The 5,922-nt window shown below is 36.9% G+C and overlaps 1 long non-coding RNA gene across 1 annotated transcript; it reads left to right on the top strand.

The window, feature by feature from the left end:
- Positions 1-503: 503 nt before the first annotated feature.
- LOC127865862 (uncharacterized) lies at positions 504-4,556 on the top strand. Its single transcript, XR_008042798.1, has 2 exons — positions 504-843; positions 3,952-4,556. It is a non-coding gene; the product is annotated as an uncharacterized LOC127865862 (long non-coding RNA).
- Positions 4,557-5,922: the final 1,366 nt, after the last annotated feature.

Below are 5,922 nucleotides of genomic sequence, written 5' to 3' on the forward strand. Positions count from 1 at the left end.
CATGGACGACGATTTCCGCTTTGGCTGGATTTTCGTTTAGAATAGACATCCTTTTTAATGAAGAATTATTAACAACGGAAAGTGTCGCTCTTTATTAACCTGTGCGGACTGCACAGGCTTATCTGGTAAGATACTTTAAACACGTGAATTAAGCCCAGTTTTCTCAGAGCGCGGCTAGTATATGCACGAACCGCGTAATAGCAGTCGCAATTTTCAAGTATCACTTGACAATTAAGCTAAGAATATTGGCGTAAATAGTACATCGTCCGGGACGCACAAGGTTGTTTCGTGAATCACGCTGACAAGCCAGTTTTGACTACGACCTTCGACTGGCAAGTCTACCAATCATAACCGTGCAAAGTGATGTACGTGCACAATCGCGATACATCGATTATGTCCGGAATCCTCCGTAAGATAGGCAGATATAAGCAATAAATCGTCTGCTGATCCAGAGTGGTACGTTCAAAGCAAACGTTTGACAAGATTAGCAACCTTTCAATATATGTATTTATTATCGTTGTGTGAATGAATAAACTGGTTATACAGGTTTTTGAAGGTGATATATGTCCAATGGTGCGGAAATCAAGATTTCCTCGTGCACAGATTTGTAGGTTTAGTCATTCGACAGGCAAGCAGGGTAGAGCGAAGACTTGATTTAAATCGTTTTATTTATTTTCTCAACCACATTTCATTGTGAAATTTGATTTATTTTTGTGTCGTATTGGCGTTGGTAATTTATTAATATGGACAGTCAGGATGAGAGGAGAGATCGTCTCGCCGGCGGGGACAGGGCTGGCACAGTAAATGGACACACGTAGCGACCACGTGGTAGCGGTCAAGAAGGTAGGCCCTCGGGGATAGAGGAGAATTGTTTGACGTGTTTGGTTTACATATAATACGCACATTGTGAAGAAAAGTATCATTTCTCACGTTTTTCTCTTGTAAATTGTAGTTTAAAGAGGCATGTCCTTTTTTCGGAAAATCATTGGTGCCAATCCTGATATAATTGACTGTATTGTCGTCGCTTACGCATTACCATTCTTATAATTACCTGAAAAATGTGTATCTGTAAATAACCAATCAGCTTTAAAGCAGATAGATTAGCAGATATTGAAGAGTCAGTGAAGGATATGTAAAATACTGGCTGTATTGAAGAATTAAAGGACATCCCTCATGTTGTTAGTCAATCAAGTGTAGCCTTAATGAAGCCGGAAGCTGGATTTGTGATCAATGAGGACAAGTCAATATAAGTACCAGTTCAGAGGCTAGAATGGGTAGGATTAATCTGGGATAGCCAAATTTTCTTTTGAAATTCTCGATAGAAGAATAACTGATTTTAAAAATACTCTTTTAAAGGTATTTTCTTCCATGCCAATGGTTTCGGCAAGGGATTTAGCTAGATGTACGGGGAAAATTGTTTCAATGATGCCTGTTATTGGTAGTCTGGCTAGGTAAAGATTAGATATCTTTATTATGAAATCGTTTCTAGACCGTCAATGCATAGAGTTATAGCCCTTGAACCAGATAGCTTATTTATTTCCGAATTTAGATTTTGGTTAGGTCGCATAGATGGCATACAATCAAGACATTTTAGTAAAACTACATGTGTCGAAGTTTTAAAAGTTTACAGTGATGCAAGTGAGTTTGCCGGTGGGGCTTATATTGTTGATATGTCAGGTTTTATTTTTCACGATATATGGTCAAATGACGATTGCAATACAAGTTCTACTTATAGAATACTTAATGGAGTAGTTCTAGTTTTACGTGCCTATGGGATTTTTTTTAAGGGTGGGGGGCTGTTAAGAGGTTTTCTGACTCTGAATCACGTGTAAAGTTGGTAAAGGTAGGAAGTTCTAAAATTGAGTAACATGATCTAGCACTAAGCATTTTAGTATGTGTTTGAAGATGAATATAGGACTAGAAATACAATGGATTCCAAGAGAATTAAACTCCATTGCCAGTATAAGTAAAATGAGCAATTCAGATGAATGGTAAATCTCACGAGATTTCTTTGAGTATTTAAATGGTAGCTCGGGTCCGATTTTGATTGATCGCTTGGCTACTGTTAAAAATGGAAATACTTAAAGATATAACTTAAAATTCTTTGATTTTGAAACAGAAGCAGATTGCTTTACACAGTTTTGGGGTGCCGATTTGAGTTGGTTGATGCCCCTATTTATCTCGTAGGAAAAACAATTTTGCACTTTCTAGAATGCAACGCATATGGCGTTTTGGCGGTACACAGATGGCCTAGTGCAGCATTTTGGCCATTCTTATTTGAGGCTGGTAATGTACAAATGCACTTTGAAAATGATATTATTGTGTTTGACAAAGGGCAAACTATTTGTATGAGTAATAACCACTCTGTTTCAGTTCAAGACCTTTTTCAAGAAATGTTCTTGCTATTCGAATTTAACTATACTATATGTCGTTTATATGTGAATCGGTGATATGAATGGTTTGACTGTTTTGCTATACTTATGGTATAGTTGGGATTTTTCACGTGTTTATATGTGTAGAAATGATTAAATGGATGTTGTTTTTGTATAGCCATTAAGTATGTATAGAAACCATGTTGGTGTATGTCCGTTTGCACCTGGTGCTTACGAAGTCGTGTACAGTACACGAGGAATGGAATATTTGCAAAAAAGAAAGCAAAAACAGTACTTGCAAAAAAGAAAGCAAGGGTTAAAAATAATAGTTTTAAAAGTATAATACTTGCAAAAAAGATAGCAAGGGTAATATTTATTTCAAATTGGAAAATACTTGCAAAAAAGAAAGCAAGGGAAACGGTTTTGTTACAGAAAGTCAATTTAAAATGTTGGTGTGTGTGTTTCATGTCTGTCTGCCTCTGGGGTAGACGCGATTGTGTGTGGCATTTCGTGGGCTCATGGGGTTGTGGGATCGTGTGGTCGTTGTAATTCTGGTCTGGTTGTGTTTTCTGATGATGGATTGAAAAGGGCCAATTCTGGGCCGCTGGTTCGGAGGTGCTTAGTGACTAAAGCGGATGTGTAGAGGCTTTGATTCTTTGATGTGAGATGTGTAACGGTGTGTTTGGTGCGTTTTTTGGGGGGTTTGGCGGTTTGGGGACTTTGAATTGAAAGGATGCGATACAAGATTTTTGAGGATTGTGCTATAATTATTATTTTCAATAGTAAAATGGTTCAATTGTGCAAGGGCGAACAGGTTTTGACATTTTGTAAAACAAATGCAGTTTTATGCCCTGTCTTCTACTTGAAAAAATGTATCTTGGTTGAAACTATTCTAGATATTGCAATATATGTTTCGTTTAGAAACATAACAAATGGTAAGAAAATGAATAAATACATTTTAGTTGGCTCAAAGCAGATGAGTTACAGTAGACAATTAGATATTTTGCGCCACATCTTTAGTGAAATTTGACTTAAACCTAATGTTTACGGGTTGCATTAATTTCGGTCAGGGGAAGCAACTGCTGTTGCAAATAGCGGTGTATCTGATAGTGTTAAAAAAGCATGGGCAGTGGAGGACTGTTGGCGCTTAGGATCACTGCGTGAGAGATTCGGATGAAACACAAACAATTGTTTCTTCTCGTTTGGATTTGTAAATATATATGGTACTTGGTGTTGTATGTTGTTAGTTGTGCGTTGTTTTTTTTGCCCCGTTCTTTTTCTGTCGATAAAATACCCTGCTTGTCATGACACCTAAACAAATGTGTTTGTTTTTATTCTAAATGGTTAGATGATAAATAATTTATGTTTGTCATAAAATGTAATGAAATATAAAACATAAATGTATTTATTATCGTTGTGTGAATGAATAAACTGGTTATACAGGTTTTTGAAGGTGATATATGTCCAATGGTGCGGAAATCAAGATTTCCTCGTGCACAGATTTGTAGGTTTAGTCATTCGACAGGCTCTGTTTGTGTGTTTGTGTGTTGATGTTAATATTATGTTTTATGTGTTTCAGTGAGTTTTATGAGAGCAGACGGATGACTGACTTGAGATAGAAAGGGGCATTGGTTCCGGACATTTTACCATGGGATTTACATAGTTTTCTAAAGAGAATACTTAACGTTTACGATATAGTAACAGCTGATTATTTGTAGATTTCTCTAAAATTAGAGGTTTCAGGAGGTGATGAAGGCACCTAGACACCGGTCTTGAGCCATGGGTCCTCATACGTCCCCCTGCCATTAAAAGAAAAATGAAAAATGAGCAGTAGGGTTGCGTATCCCGCTCGCGGTTACACCTGAATCGTTCGTTTCCACCGATTATTGTTTGGGGTGTACGTGAAGTCATGTGCACTTCTCTTAATTGATGGTAATGAATAAATCTTGTAATTATCGCAGCTGTTTTATCAAAACTAATGCTTCACTTTATGTACTTTTCGCAAATAGGCGTTGTGGATGGGCATAGGGGGCGTCCTCGGTGCGCTTTGGGCATCGGCGGCGGACGGGCGGTTGTTAGGGCCGTGGCGTCCTTGTTTGGGCTTGTGATTTTGAATTGTGTAGTTAAATTGTGCAATTGTATGATTTTGAGTTTAGGCTTGACGTCTGATGGGTATTAAAAATATTCAATTATTCACATGTAACGCATGAGCATGTTTAATGATACGTATAACGACGTGTTCTACAGAATGGATTTAGTATCGTTTCAGTTCTTAAATATATGAGAAGGATGTCGCAACGTTTACTGACGTCTCGAGACTTTTCAACTGAGCGGTGCCATTGGGGTCGATATCTGTTGCTCATTGAACACATACGATCGTCAGAAGATTTGTTTCTTGCATTTATGTGTAGAAAGCCCTGTCAGATACAAACACCCACTCCGTGCGTGTGTTTCAAGAAATAAAATACCCTGCTTGTCATGACACCTAAACACATGTGTTTGTTTTTATTCTAAATGGTTAGATGATAAATAATTTATGTTTGTCATCAAATGTAATGGAATATAAAACATAAGTTAAGAGCTTAGGAGCAAAGTTGGTTGGAGTATGGAGACACATTTCTATATTCGACGAGAAAAAAGTATGTTATTTAAATATATTCTGCTTAATTATAACGATTTGTTATGGGTTGAGTACGTACACATGTATACATGTACTGAATGGTGTGCCGCATTCATTTGCTTGTTAAATGTTTTGACGTGAATATCCGACATCGCGAAGTTATCATCTATTTTAACTTAGTGTCTGCGTAATAATTATTCAATAGAATTCTTAATGTTGATTTATGTGCGACTGTTTAAACTGATGATTGTAATTCAGCGTTTGGTATTGCAATATATGTTCTTAACGCAAATGCATATAAGAGGTGTAAGGAAACATTATCACCAGCTTTGAATGACACATACTGAAGTGAATATCTTGGACGAATAGGACAGGTTAAGGCAAATTTATTAACAGTTTAAAAATAATAATAATGACTATAACAGCGACTGTCAATCATTATTACACCCTTACTGGTGTATACGGAATAGCTCGCTAAACGACCGTCCGAGAGTACGCATCACTCGAGTCGCTTGTTTAAAATCCTATGCGATTCAAATTTTACACGCCACCTGATTGGAATATACTCTTGGAACAATCGACAAGCGTAACGTTCATTTTGCTATATAAACTGAAGCACTTTCATTGTCTGAAAAATTAGACTATGTTTATTGTTGCGCGGTAGGCGGTGCTTATAATAAAACAAAAAGTTTCACATTGTTTCTATAATGCATATAATCACATTACAGCTAGTAACAAGGTAGAACAAGTAACATCCAATGTATTAATTACAGAATAAACAGGGAATCTTACAAATGTAATAAGTAAACAAGTAGTCGCAACTTTTCATAATAACCATTTTAAAGGGTAAAAGTAAGAATCTCGCAGCCATTTTGTTAGGTTGAGGTGCCTCACAGTGTGAGGTGCGGGTCAAATCGATTGATAGTACAT

Source organism: Dreissena polymorpha, chromosome 2 (assembly GCF_020536995.1).
Source record: "Dreissena polymorpha isolate Duluth1 chromosome 2, UMN_Dpol_1.0, whole genome shotgun sequence".
Taxonomy (NCBI): domain Eukaryota; kingdom Metazoa; phylum Mollusca; class Bivalvia; order Myida; family Dreissenidae; genus Dreissena; species Dreissena polymorpha.